Raw genomic sequence first — 15,448 nt, 5'->3', positions numbered from 1 at the left:
CTTAGGACACAGAGTTCTGCCCTCCAATATCTTGCTGTCACTCCCCTCTTGCACTGGCTGCTCAAGGCCAATACCTCACTCTGCCTAATGGTAGGACCAGCCCTGAGTATCCATGGGCAGTATTCAACTAACTTGTCCTAACAGCGCCAGGATGTACACTTGTGCAACTTTATTCTGCTTTCAAATAAACTATTATTATTGCTATGTATTGTTTTCAGAGCTGACACCAGCATGGTCAGACATCTTCTGAGTGTCCACTGACAAGACACCACTGAACAGGTTGCCATGAGGAGGTGGGCTCACTGAGGGAAGGCGCCCCATTGTGGGTCTCTCTCCCTTACCTAAGGGCTCTCTCTGGAGCTGACATTGACTACCGTATTTTCCCGTGTATAAGACTAGGTTTCCCCCCTAAAAGATAATGTTGAAAATCAGGGGGCATCTCATACTCAGATAGTGGCAAGGTTGGACTGGTGATTGGTTGTTGCCACAAAAATAGGGGGCATGTTATACATGGGGGCATCTTATAGATGGAAAAATACGGTATTTTCTATTTTTTAAAAATGTGGACCACAAATTTCCTTTCAAGGAGTGGCTGTCGTTCAGTGGTAGTTCACAGATTTAGTTCTGTGCATTTCCCCATAAGGAAATCACAGATAGCGCGGCTGGGGAAAAGGGTAAATTGAGGACATGAGGCCCTCCGAATGTTGCTGGACTCACACCATGCCTGACCATCAGCCATGCTGGCTGGGGCTGATGGGAGTTGGGGTGCAGCAAAACCTGGACTTGCCAGGTGCATAGCATCTGACTTCCTCATAGGTGGATCTCAAGATCCAACGACAGACTTCAGTGGGTGCATTGTAAGGCTTCGAGCGATTGGTTTTTAAAGGGTAATACATAGCAGGGGGGGAGAGGGGAAGGGTAAAGAGGTACCTGCTTGGAACCAGTCACTGTATTGAATAGATAGGTGCCCAAATCAGACAAAGCTAAAATTTTGTGAGTGAGTCAGCCCCCGTTTTAGAAAGCCTGAAATGCCACTCACACGCTTGCAAGGTACAAACCTCAGCTGTCCAGATGAGAGGCTGATAATTGAACAAATCCTTGCTCAGGTGCTTCCCTGTCGTAATGTTTCTGTGAATTCAGCCGTCTCAGCTGTCCACATTTCCATTTGGCTTGATTGTCTTGTGCTGCTGCTTGGCTAAGATTCCCTTCTTGCCTGGCACACACTTGTGTCACATCTCTCTCTCTTTTCATCCCTCAGCAAATTCCTCAAGTGCCCACTCCAGTTTTTACTCCCATTATTTTCCTTCGCACCCAAGTGAAAATGGAAAGAGAATTTGCTCTGTGACACATCATCAAACCATCTATTTTCATGCTGTTGTTGATTAGTCATTGTTGTTATTTACAGGAAAGCCGTGACAAACCAAGAAGAAAGGCTCTGCATTTCAGCACAGCAGCAGGTAAGTACGTTTTACCTTCATGCCGTCCGCTAAAATGCAGGTTTGTGTTCTCATCACAATCACTGTCTACCCACATCTTCCTTAAACTGCGCACCTTAGCCTGGCTTGGTTTGTGTACATTGACTGTTCTTGGTTAAAAATTAATAAGAGTAGAGTGAATTGGTTTCCTTTTGGGAAGCAAGTTTTTTTAGTAAAACAAACAGCCTAGGGTACCATGGAGAGGTAGCTTCTTTGACCAATTGGTTATTCTTTCTGCTGCAAAAATAACAGAAGGATTTGTTTGGAGTGGCAAGGAATGTGCTGTTACGAGAAGGTGAGTTTTTCTTTCCAATATTTAGTTGACGGGGAATTCCCTGCTGAAGTCAGGATTCTGTTATGAACTTGATGCTGGTGGCAGAAGGAAAGATGAGATCCTTGCAGACGTAGGGTTTGTCAGTCCATGTGTGTTCCAGCTTGCTTGAGATTGCTGCTTCACTGTCGGGGTGTGCTGGTGTGTGTGTGTGTGTGTGTGTGTGTGTGTGTGTGTGTGTGTGTGTTGCTGTTCAAATGAAAGTTGATGCTTTTAATAATTTCAAAACCTGCACCTTCCGACTGGGGACTTCCACAGCTCTCTCATTAATTTATGATGGGACCGCTGGCCTCAGCCACAACTCAAGAGAAACAAAAATGATTGCTTGAGGCAATCTGAGAGGCTGCTAATGCAACAACAGTGTCATATGACAGAAGGAAGGAAAAGAGGCCCTGCTTCAGATGAGCAGAAAGAGGGTGGGAGGAAAGGCAGGAAGTGTCAGAGCTACCCTGGCACAGAAGGACACAAATGCATAAGGAACTAGGCAAAGACATCCAGCCATTAAAGACCTAGTTGTCATTCTAAAGCAGGGGTGAGGATCCTTTTTCATACTGAGGGCCACATTCCCTGCCAGGCAGGGCCAGAGTCAAGTGTGTAGAGCAACAAATGCAAATGTTACCTTTGCCCAATAGGCAAGTTTCTGCACATTTCTGTCCATCCTTCTTCCAGACAAGCAAGAGATGATATCAGGTACCAATTGCAGCCAGGTAAAAACACTTTTGGCCACCAGTCCTGAGGTTCCCGTTTGAGAGTCTGCCTGTGGTATTTACAAAACTAGAGGTATTTGTACTATTAATTCTACGTAAATTGAAATTGTACGTAGGTTTAATAACAAGAGCTGGTGAGCTCTGCTTGCAGGAGGAGGAATGAAGACGGCTCAGGTCAGGTCGAGGCCAAGCTGGAGCCAGAGCATGGGGCTCAGTCCTTCAAGGCTTTGGGTGTGAATTCACCAGAAGATGCTCAAAGGACAAGAACTATGCAGAGGAAGGGAGAAAGGGGACAGTATCTAAGGGTTGCCTCCAGGCATTCCATCAGACACTGGTAATTTCAGTTTGCACAAAGTAGGTTAAAGCCTTCTGTTGCTGTAGTGCATCAAATCCACTTTTTAAAAGAGCTTCTTGCAGTTAGGGAAGTGGCTGGGAAATGCTCTGGAAAGTGTGGTATGAACAAATGATTAATGGAAAGAGATATGGACACCCCACAAGCAAAACAGGATGGGTGCTCATTGTTATATAACCTCCCCACTGAGAAATCAGAATGAATGCTCAATAAAAACAGGGCATAGTTTAACCACAGCGTAAGCTTTGTGCAATGAAACTGGGATGAATCGTCAATAAACTGGTTGTCTAGAGGAGCCCCAAGAGAAATTTAAGTGCTCTTTGCCCAGGTTGTTGTGAGAGATGGTGTTTAATGTTGGAAATGATGGGAGGAATTCAGCTTGGTGCTAAGTGGGTGTGTATGCAGGGAACAAGGTCCGTTCATGCAATGGAACTTTCCCTCTTCTCCTCCCTCTGTGCATCCTAGTGTACCCCCATGCCTGTTCCAGAGGTTCACCCAAAAGCTTAGTAAAATTTGTTTTTGTTTCTTCAGTGACACGTTCAGTTGCAGATAACTTCTGCGTCCTGTGTCCCCCTTAGGGATAGGTTTTTCTCTCCCAGAATCTGGGAACATCCAAAGAAGCTGAATGAGTGAAGATTCAGGACAAGAGAATGGAAAGCACTCAAGAGTCAAATTGTAGAATTAGCTCCCACAAGAGGTAGTAATGGCTATCACTTGAGTGGCTTCACAGGTTTAGACAAAATCATGAACGCTAAGGCTGTAAATCTTATGAGGAACGGCTAAGGCATGTTTAGCCTGGAGAAGAGGTGGTTAAGGGGTGATATGATAGCCATGTTCAAATATATAAAAGGATGTCACATAGAGGAGGGAGAAAGGTTGTTTTCTGTTGCTCCAGAGAAGCGGACATGGAGCAATGGATCCAAACTACAAGAAAGAAGATTCCACCTAAACATTAGGAAGAACTTCCTGACAGTAAGAGCTGTTCGACAGTGGAATTTGCTGCCAAGGAGTGTGGTGGAGTCTCCTTCTTTGGAGGTCTTTAAGCAGAGGCTTGACAACCATATGTCAGGAGTGCTCTGATGGTGTTTCCTGCTTGGCAGGGGGTTGGACTCGATGGCCCTTGTGGTCTCTTCCAACTCTATGATTCTATGATTCTATGAAATCACTACTAGTCATGATGGCTATATTCTGCCTGAACTGTTGGAGGCAGCAGGCCTCTGAATGTCAGTTGTTAGGAATCACTGGACTAGATGGGCATTGAGCCTGATCCAGCAGAGCTTTTTTTATGTTCTTAGAACAAAGCAGCAGAATGGCTTAACTGTGATAATTACAAATAGCTTAGCTTCACTCTGAATTGTGTTGCTTAAGCCTCCTAGAGCAAAGCCTCTCTTGAGTTTTGGACTGGGGTTTGGGGAGAATGCAGCAAAAGGAGATAGCGTTTTTGGAGGAAGTGTCGCCTTGCGAGAGAGCTTGCTTCTCACACAGAAAACAGCCAATGTTTTTAACGGGAGCAGCTTGCAGTATGACACTTTTCTATGTCACTGTGTGCGCAAACCCCTCAAAGTGAGATGCAGTAGAAAAAAATTCAGTCTCCTTATTGACAGTGTCATTCTTTCAGTCTCCAGAGATGGATGATCCCAGGCATTTCACACATCTTTTGAATTGCACAAGCCGGTATTTGAAGCCACAAAACTGCTCAGAGGCATTAAAATTTGTTCAGCTAAGGCAAACTTAGATAAAGCCATTGGAGAGTCAGTAATTCTGAATTCCTCAATGTCGGGTTCCTCAATTCAGATCACTAGGGTTTCCTGAAGACAACAAGCAGGAGCTGTGTGTATCTAAGGACTTGTCAGCAAGCAACAGTTCAGTTCTTGTTGTTACAAGTAAAATGTGGCAAGATATTAAGCACAGCTCCGTATGCTACAGGTAGCTGCTCCTGTTGGCAAGCAATGAGATTCCTTGGCTACCAAGGATATATAATTCAGGGAAACAGAAATGATGTTAAATTCTCCTTATGAGCATTTATAATTCATACCAAGTTCTTTTTTTCACAGAGTGGGGATTCAGGCTGCCAACTTGCTTGCGTTGTCGGGTGATTTTGAGCTGCTGCTGGTGGTTTGCGTTTTGAGGAACCTGCAGAGTTTTTGAAGGGGTCATTTGTTGTCTTCCAGCCGAACCCAAAAGGTGCTATGGCAATCCTTCCATCGGTGCAATCATTTCAGCTTGCTTGGTGGAATGACCCTCCTCCTCCCCTTGTGCTATGTTGTGGGTTTTCCTGACCCTCCACCCCAGAACAAATCTAGTGGGACCACAGGGGAAGAAGAGGAGGAGTTTGGATTTGATATCTCATTTTATCACTACCCAAAGGAGTCTCAAAGCGGCTAACATTCTCCTTTCCCTTCCTCCCCCACAACAAACACTCTGTGAGGTGAGTGGGGCTGAGAGACTTCAAAGAAGTGTGACTAGCCCAAGGTCACCCAGCAGCTGCATGTGGAGGAGCGGGGAAGCGAACCCGGTTCACCATATTACGAGTCCACCGCTCTTAACCACTACACCACACTGGCTATCTCCTTTTGCTGCATTCTCCCCAAACCCCAGTCCAAAACTCAAGAGAGGCTTCTCTCTAGGAGGCTTAAGCGGGAGAGCCCCGGTGTGGGCTTCCACGAGTGGATCTCATTAGTTGAATCCAGCTCAATGGCTTTCTTCACATCCAAGGGAACAGTCTGCCGTAGGATGGATGGCATGGGATGCTCCTGCTTTAGTCGTCGTGTGGTTGTTCTCTGCCCCCAAAAGTGGTGGGTCTCAAGGGATTCTGAGATACGGAGTCCTGCTCTTGCAACCATCGTTGGTTGCTAAGTCCCCAGCATTTCCATTGTGAAGAAAGGAAAGGGCAGTAGCATAGTGATAGAGCACATGTTTTCTCCCAAAATGGCCCAGGGTCAATTCCCAGCATCTCTAGGTAGAAATGAGATGGACTCCTGGCTGGAAACCCTGGAGAACTGTTGCCAGGCAGCGGCAACAATACTGATCTAGATGAACCGGTGGTCTGTCTCAGTAGAAGGCAGCTTCTTATGCTCCAAGGGGGAAAAAAGCTTGCCTATGAGAATCAGTATTTGTTTCGTTCCCTTTATATTCCACTTCCATTTCCAAGGAGCTCTAGGTTGTGTACATGGTTCTCCCTTGCATACAACAACCCTGTGAGGTGCGTTTTCCTTCTTGGTAGTAGTGCCCACCCTGTGGAACACCCTCCCATCAGGTACCAAGGAGATGAGTAATTATACCACCTTCAGAAGACATATGAAGGCAGCCCTGTATAGGGAAGTTTTTAATGTTTGATGTTTTATTATGTTTCTGCATATGCTGGAAGCTGCCCAGAGTGACTAGGGCAACCAAGTCAGATGGGTGGGGTATTATTATTATTATTATTTCTTCTTCAGAGACATTGTTACTTAAAGCTTCATTCGGATGTGAGGGCAATCTGGCTGTGACATCTGTCACCCCATTGATCGCCAGGGTTGATTCAGCTTATCTGGCTGGCTAGGCGGGTGTCCCCTTCCTCCCTCACCACTCCATGTGCGTCCCTCCTGAAGCTGTGAGCTCGGTGGAAGAGGACTGTGACGTTAACATATGAGAGAGTGCTGGAGGTGAAATAGTTAAACAGGTTGCCCAGTCAGGACCCCGGGGGGTGGAGTCAGTGGGACTATAAAACCAGCTCTGGGAGGGGCAAAGGGCGGAGGTCGTTGGGGAGTTTGTTGGGAGTTGGGTGGTTGGTTGGAGTGGGAGTGAATTGGGATAGTTTGTGGGTAGATTGAATTAGTGTAATGAAATAGGCTGAGTCAGGAACAGTTAGGGTCTAGGCAGACAAGTAAATATTGGAGAGGTGGTTTAGTGAGTGAGAGCAGGTAGTGAAAGTTATAGGACTGGATAGGCACCCCATGAATGTAATTGACTGATACTGTTTATGAAACCACAGACTTGTTAAACTACAGTAAATAAACAAAAGTTTATGTTTCAATTTAACCCTGAATGGACTCAGTATTGTCCCAGGTAGGGCCTGGGTGGTGGCAGCGAGAAATAAAGTGGTGGCACAGGGATCAATAGACGGTGAAACGTCTGGGGACCCTGTGTGATCGCCACAAGGACGACCATCCCAGATAGGAGTGTACCGTTCTTCAGTCAGAGGTATACGATAGCTGCGCTCCCCTGCTAGAACCTCCTCAAGCTTCATTCGAACCATACCTTGTGCCTTTTTGTACCACAGGATTCTCCATAGTCCATATTTTCTTCTGCCTCCTTGGTTGAAGGATATAGAGCAGTAACACACACACACACACACACACACACACACACACACACAAACATGCCTTTTTAGGGCCTGTGCTCAGAAGTAGCTGTGACTGGCACGAGCGGATGTGCAGTTAAGCTTACATTTCTAAGATCCTTAGATGTTCTTGCTTCAAAGTGCCTTTATGCAAATGATGCACTTCAGGCGAGCGTGTCCTTAGGATCCAATCCCTCTATTCCATGTGCCTGCCTCTGCCTCCGCAGCCCCAGAGGGAGAGATGCCAGTCAAACCATGCGTGGGTGTATGAGACCAAGGCAGTGAGCACCGCTGGTTTGTATTTTTTGTCCATAACAATGAGCAGCAGCACAATCCATTTCTTCCTGGAGCCAGGGATAGAAAACAGAAAGAGGAGACAGGGAGCAGAGGGGCTGGCAGGTGTGTCCCTTATTACTCCGAAGGCCAATTCTCTCCCCTACCTCTGACAGTGCCTGCGGAGAATGTGGCTTTTCACAAATGCCTCCGACAGCCCAATATTCCAAGGTGTCACAACCCGAAGAATTCAATAAACCATCTTTGTGGCGGTGGCTGGCATTGTTTGGTGCTCAGGTGCATGTGGAGGGGGTGGCAATGGAAAAGCGGGCTGCTGGAGGAGCTTTCTTTATCTTAGCGGCTATTATGAGAGGGCTAAATTAAACAAGCCAGCCGCTGAAAAGAAGGAAGCACTAAAGCCTCCCAGGAAGACTCTCTTGTTAATCAAAACAGAAAAGGCTCCTCTCTCTTTTTTCATTTAAGGATCTGAAAGACTCCTTCCTTGCATGTGTGTCAAGAGCTGTGAAGAATTTGGGAGGAGGGGAATGTGAATATTGAGTCTAAAACTGCTGGTTTTGCTGTATTTGGGGTTTTAGGGGAGAGTTAACCCCTTTCACAGGATGCAGGTGGCACTGTGGTCTAAACCACAGAGCCTAGGACTTGCCGATCAGAAGGTTGGCGGTTTGAATCCCCGTAACTGGGTGAGCTCCCGTTGCTCGGTCCCTTCTCCTGCCAACCTAGCAGTCAGAAAGCACATCAAAGTACAAGTAGATACATAGGTACCGCTCCGGCAGGAAGGTAAACTGTGTTTCCGTGTGCTGCTCTGGTTCGCCAGAAGCGGCTTGGTCATGCTGTACGCCGGCTCCCTCAGCCAATAAAGCGAGATGAGCACCACAACCCCAGAGTCGTCTGCGACTGGACCTAATGGTCAGGGGTCCCTTTACCTTTACCATCTCCTAACCTCTCCAACTTCAATTCCAACCCTCTCAGCTCCCACAACTCCTGACTGTCTCTCCTCAAATCCTCTCCTTTTAAACTCTCCTTCCTGGAACCACAGCCAATCAGAGGCTGCCATTCATTAACCATCTGCTAGCAGGGAAGAAAGAAAGAAACACTTACTGTCCCATTCTGTCCAGCAAAACCAGCTTTTTCGTCACACCAGCAGGAGTTTTGAATCCATAGTGATTTTCTTGTTTGAACTCATTTATAGTTTCATTGTACCGAGTCTCCTGTACACCACACATAGAGGGGACTATGGTTAAGTGGTATACAAATTGTCAACATAGGTAAATAAGTAAGCAGTCTTACGTATGCAGATCCATAAAAAAGGTCTCTCTGGTTGTTGTTTTTAAAATATATTTATTAAGATTTTACAAAACAAAGAAGGTTAATAAAGAAAAATAACAAGATAAAAGAAATACAAAGATACACAGGAAAAATTTCAAAATACAAAATACAAAAGAAAAAAGAAAAAAGAAAAAACACTTAAAAATAAATCCATCTTTTCTTTGTCTTATACTTCCTTTACTTATTTCCCTGACTCCCTCACACCTCCCTTTTCTGTATTCCAATTCACATTGTTTAGTTCAGCAAGTCCTTTCCCTCTTTAGTTTTTAATCTTAATCCAATAGCTTAACACCTTATAACTTTATATTTTCATCTGTTATCAATCTATTTTTACAGATTCATTTTAACCTTGTTGCTAAAACCGCTTCGTTTCAGCATAAAAAAGGTCTCTCTGATCTCAAGAAATGGTTGTGTTCCCATCTGCTTCCAGTTGGGAAGTGTACTTTCTGTATAGCATCTCAGGTACACATGATCACGAGATGATGGAAATCCTGTGACTTTGTAAGAAAAGAAGACAGTTGTTTTCTTTGTTGAAAACTAAATGGAACATCCAATCCTTTCCCATTTGTACACTAAGCCTGCAGAGCCATTGGCTAGTCTCTTAGCAGGCAGACTATATCCATTAAGTATGTAACTTTGATCGTACAAACAGTCTTGCTCTCCTGCACTGAAGAAACTAATGTACACCAATAACTGCAGGCCACCCAGCAGCTGACTTCTGACAAATTATGCCTCCACTAAATGACAGCTAATTTAGCTTGAATTACAGAGACTAATCAGATCAATAGGTTGAAGTGAAATACATAAGAGCAAAATCAATGGCTCCTAAAAGATGTATTGAGTAATGAATAAGTGTGGCAAAGGCTAGCATTGTTCATTCATTGTTAAGTGAGAAGGATAAAGAATGTTTGGCTCCTGATAAACTGCAGGCAGGGCCTCTGCAAGAGCAGAAGAGTGTCGCTGATCCAGGGAACTAACTCTGCTGTGTTGCATCACATAAAAGTAAAACCCTGGAATCATTGGGACAGACTTAAGGCCACTGGAATGAAGGACTTAGGCCAGGCATAGGGAAACTCCGGCCCTCCAGATGTTTGGGACTACAATTCCCATCACCCCTAGCTTAACAGGACCAGTGGTCAGGGATGATGGGAATTGTAGTCCCAAACATCTGGAGGGCCAGAGTTTGCCTATGCCTGACTTAGACACTTGAAGCTTGTCATGTCCAGATACTTGAGGCAATAGGAAGTTGGAGGGGAGCAAAAAGCTGGTGGTGCATCCATTTGTAGCAGGGAAGGTTGGCTTGGATGGCAGGACCCTGGACAGCTCCAGCCTGATAAACTTGCTCTGGAGCCCACCATATTCTCAGCCTAGCTACTTATCCGAGGGTCCATTTCTTTGGGGTGGAAGGAGGAGTTTAAAGAGTCAGTCCTTCTATCCAGAGCAGCGGTTCTCAACCTGTGGGTCCCCAGATGTTGTTGGACTACAACTCCCATCATCCCTGAGCTCTGGCTTTGATAGCTAGGGGTGATGGGAGTTGTAGTTCAACAACATCTGGGGACCCACAGGTTGAGAAAGGCTGATCTAGAGCATAGTAAGATAGGCTCTAAATAACTGCTACTCAGTTATTTTAAGCTGGGTGTGTTATCAGCTTCACTAGGTGAAGGCAGAGACTGGGGGAGTCCTTGAGGATGAGGAGACCACCCTTGCAGCTTGCAGCTCAGGGGCTCCATTGCAGGGTGCTGTGATGGGGAGGATTCTTGACAAGGTCAGTAATCAGAGATGAGGGAAGGTGTAGCCCAGCAACAGCTGGAGGGGTGGCATGTTCCCCACCCCTTATTAAAGGCACAGAGGCCCATTCCTCCCTTTCGTCTCCTCACCTTCAATGGACCCAGAGCACAGCACAGATCCCACTTACCACATTCAGTTATCCTGCTTGAATAGCTATGCAGAAGAGGGAATTTTGGCAAATGCAGCTTCTCATGCAGAAACAGACCACATCTGCTGATTCCCCCCCAAAAAGCTATTTGCTTATTAAAAAAATAATTTAGTTTTACTTATTGCAATTTGTTTTTAAACAATGCAATTATAATTATATTAAACAATTATATCATGTAAAGAACTAAGAGCCCAACTCTCCTTTGCACCTGCTTACTCTAGGTCCGTTCCACCTCAGGTGTAGTTTGTCTATTTTGAAGCCCCCACACATTCAGGGTTGGTGGCAGGTCATCCCATGTAATGCATTGTTAACATAAGTAGGACTGTCAGCATTTTCCTGGAATTCTCACAACTAATGCAGTAAGTTTAACAGACCTCACCCAACCCTTAGCTTCAGTGGTGGCTGGTGCCTATTCAGACTGGTCAGCAGAAGGCAGGGGGAGCAACAGTAGGTTGAGTGAAAGCCAATGAGAACTAGAGCCAATTAATTGTAGCTTGTCCCCATCTTCCTCCCTGCTGACCTCAACTTCCTCTGAGCCTCCTTATCCTAAGGCCCCTCCCTCCCTCCTACTACTACTAATGGCCTCTTTCCTCTCAACCTCCATGTCCTTTTGTGACATCACAGGCAGCTCGCAGCCAATGGCAACCGCTGGGGATGCATCAACACAGCTCCCCCAGGCCTCGCAGTTGTGGGGGCACCTCAGCAGTGATTCATTTATTATTAAATATATATATATATTTATAGCCCACCTTTCCAGTGTACAGACATTAGGGAGGGGCACACCACAAAACTCTGTTATCTGATGGGCTTCCAAAGGTGAAGATCAACCAGCTTACATCCACAAACACCAACCTTATGGCATCAACTGGTTTTCAAACGCGAGTTCTGCTGGCTTCCACCCACCTTCTGCCATTTTCCACTAGGTCCATCACTTCTGGCCATGGATATCGGCTGCCTTAAGTGAGTTGGTTAGTAGTTCACAGCGTCCCATTGTCAAGTGATCACTTCCACCCATCTGCTGGTTTGCCTCCTCCAACTAGAAGACGACTGGGCAACGCTGAATAGCACAGCCGTTGCCCACTGTGTTCTGCAGGGCAAGAGGGAAAGGATCACCTTTTATATACACTCAGCTGCCATGGGCAGCTTTTGTGATGTCACAGATAGCCTGTAGCCAATGGCAGCAAGCTGGGATGCAGCATTCTAATCTCCCCAGGCCTCACAAATCCAGCTCTGATCTCCCTTCAGCAACTGTATTAGCAGTTTTGAGATGCCAATATGTGCATGATTCTTTTTATTGTTGTTGTTGATTTTATTAGTATTTTCCACACAACACAAAAAATAACAATACCCAAAACACAAAAACCAACATTCAAAAAACCAAAACAACCAAATCCATATCTTACAAGTTAATAATATAAACACTAAAAAGAAAAACAAAGATTGACTTCCACCAATCCTTTACATCTCATTGTGTCTTCCTGTTTTCCTTATCTCTATCCTAGCATCCAGATATAAATCCCTCTTCCTTATCCTTTCACTTCACAAGGTTATTCCAGACTCAGCCAGATTTATGACCTCGAACCTTGGCTTTAAGGTATTCATTTAGACACTCCCATTCCTTTTTCACTTCACTTTTCGGTTTTTGCCTTATTATATCTGTCAATTTGGCTAATTCTAAATATTCTGAAAGCTAATATGTGCATGATTCAGTAACTGTGTTACTGATGACGATCCATTGTGGGTTATAAATGAATCGTTCTCTTCCCAACGAAAGGTTAGGGTGGAAGATTTCTGGCCATGAATAGCCGCTTGATGCAGTGTCGGAAAATTTGAGAGGGAAGCATAACTTATTGTGACTGTCATCACAGGTTTCTTACTAAACCTGATGGCCAAGGTGGGAATCACAAGCCCACTCCCGCCCTGTCTGCAGCAATGAACAGCTGATTCCACAAACCTTATGGCAGACTGACTTGGAGCCATGTATCCACTCCCCCCTGCCCCCCCATCCCACCTCCAATGTCCTACCCTGGTCAATTGTTACTAGGGTGACAAAGGAGAAGCTTTAACATAAATGGGAGAAGATGAGTGAAGCAGAGCAGAAACTCATTCTCCCCCCTCCTTTTGCTTAAAATGATTGCATAAGCTTTGGGGAAGCCTTCACTGCCAAGAGGAGCTGCCCACACTCCTGTTTTGAAATGAATGAGCAAGATGTTTATTTTTCATCCTTTGAAAATTATTCCTATAATGCTTGTGATCCCTTATAACTGGAAAAAAAATGAACATCAGATCTGCAATGGGATGATAATGTTGGCAACTGAAATTGTGTTATGTAGAGCTCTGTTGCATGTACCTTAAGAGAACAGTGATTTCTGCAGATTCTTTGAAATTTTGAATACTTCAGAAAGATTTCACTTGGATGTGGATAACACCAAGATGTTATTTTGTCACACTACTGTTCCTACTATATCTGCAGCACTCCATCTTTTCTGAGTGCAAGCATATCATAGTAACGGGGGGCAGCAATGTAATTGATATTAAAGTACATGACAGGAACTGCTGCATCTATGATAGGTCACTTCCTGATTACCTGTTTACTGGAAATTCATCCTGATTTGTTCACAGGGAGGTTAGATGGCACCAGCTGTTTATCGAGCATTCATTCAAATATATCCAGTCATTCTTGAGAAAGACAGATGCCAACAACATTTAAATTTGCTTATTGATTAATTGCACTTATATCCTTCATTTTTTGCCAAACAGCTCAAGGTGACCTATGTGGTTCTCTCCTTCCTCATTTAAACCCCACAACATCCCTTTTATGATACTTTAGATCAGTGGGTGACTGGCCTAAGGTCACCTAGTGAGCTTTATGGCTGAGACGGGATTTAAACCCTGGCTTCCCAGGTCCTAGTCAAACACTTGTACCATTCTGGCTCTCTTTTCAAGGAAGTTAGAAAACATTACGTTGAGCAAGTGTTGTCCCTCACTTTGCAGTGAGGTGGCGCTGTGGTCTAAACCACTGAGCCTCTTGGGCTTGCCAATTAGAAGGTTGGCTGTTTGAATCCCTGCGACGGGGTGAACTCCCATTGTTCTGTGCCAGCTCCTGCCTACCTAGCAGTTTGAAAGCATGCCAGTGAAAGTAGGTAAATAGGTACCACTCCGGCGGGAAGGTAAACGGCATTTCCGTGCACTCTGGCTTCCGTCATGGTGCCGCGTTGTGCCAGAAGTGGTTTAGTCATGCTGGCCACATGACCGGGAAAGCTGTCTGGGGACAAACGCCGGCTCCCTCGGCCTGAAAGCGAGATGAGCACTGCACCCCATAGTCACCTTTGACTGGACTTAACCATCCAAGGGTCCTTTACCTTTACCTTTTACCTTTGTCAATTCCCTTGTTGCAAAAAGCCCAGATCTGAGTGGGGGGGGGCAGGGGATTCTGTTCAAAAACTCCCAATCAACTATACACAGACAACCTGTATTTCCTGGTACGTTATTTAACCCCCCCCCCCGATAGTGACAGTTTGGATGTGGCAATAGATAACATTTACTTTTACTCAGTGCTATTTTTCTAGAAACAGAGGTGCCAGAACTCACCGTGAACACTTCTCCGATCATGGCAATGGCGCCCACCTGAGAGGTGCTGGAACTGAGTTCTGGTGGGTTCTGTCTGGGAAAAAAGCCCTGCTTTTACTTCAGAAAAAGAACTTGGAGTCTCAGGATTCCTCGTTTTCTTGGAAGATAGGTGTAAGCTGCATAGAAACAATGAACTCACCCTAGCACAGGTCCGTATGCAGCCAGACCAGCAACGTCAACACAGAAGAGGGAGAGATGAGCAGGCTGACTGGGGGTGGGGAAGAGAGATCTGGCAGGGAAAGCACCAGAATCCTCCTTGCACCTGCTCATGCTTCACTAGAAATGCTTCCCCCTCACAACTTCATAGGAAATTGGCACGGGCTGTACGATGACACTCAGCACGTGCCACCCCAGTGATTAAGCTTGGTCCTGAAGTAGGTGAGGTCATTAGTACACCAGAACCCGCTCGTGCTATTCTTCGTGCGTACAAAGGTTGTTAATGCAGGGTGGAATGTGGATGTGCATTTTCACTTCATGTGCTCATTATGCATCGCTTTCAGTAAAAGCCAATCTCGGCTCCAGTGGAACAGACTTTGTGACATGGTAGGGCTCCTCTTTGCTTGAGTATAACAGAGGCTCAACAGTCATGTGTCAGGGATGCTATCATGTGGGTGGAGCTGTGGTTTAAACAACAGCTCCTCTTGGGCTTGCTGATCAGAAGGTTGGCGGTTTGAATCCCTCCGATGGTGGTGAGCTCACGTTGCTCTGTCCAAGCTCTTGCCAACCTAGCAGTTCAAAAGCATGCCAGTGCAAGTTGATAAATAGGTACCGCTGTGACGGGAAGGTAAATGGCATTTCTGTGCACTCTGGCTTCCGTCATGGTGTTCCGTTGCACCAGAAGCGGTTTAGTCATGCTGGCCACATGACCCAGAAAGCTGTCTGCAGACAAATGCCGGCTCCCTTGGCCTGAAAGTGAGATGAGCACTGCATCCCATAGTCGCCTTTGACTGGACTTAACCATCTAGGGGTCCGTTATCTTTACTTTTTAACATTCCCTCCTGCATTGCTGACCTGGCACTGAGCAGAAGGGTGGACTGGGGGACCTTCAAGATCCAGCCATATAATTCCATTATTTT

At 45.6% G+C, this 15,448-nt stretch overlaps 1 long non-coding RNA gene across 2 annotated transcripts in view; it reads left to right on the top strand.

The window, feature by feature from the left end:
* The first annotated feature begins 1,581 nt into the window (after positions 1-1,581).
* The window catches only part of LOC309335711, a 102,501-nt gene continuing 88,634 nt past the window's right edge, over positions 1,582-15,448 (top strand). For both annotated transcript variants that reach the window (XR_014153644.1, XR_014153646.1), the window contains exon 1: positions 1,582-1,770. This is a non-coding gene — a long non-coding RNA (uncharacterized lncRNA). The remainder of the gene's footprint in view (positions 1,771-15,448) is intronic.

This window comes from Podarcis erhardii (assembly GCF_964252035.2).
Source record: "Podarcis erhardii genome assembly, chromosome: 2".
In the NCBI taxonomy this organism is placed as follows: domain Eukaryota; kingdom Metazoa; phylum Chordata; class Lepidosauria; order Squamata; family Lacertidae; genus Podarcis; species Podarcis erhardii.
This window is presented reverse-complemented; position numbering and strand designations above follow the sequence as displayed.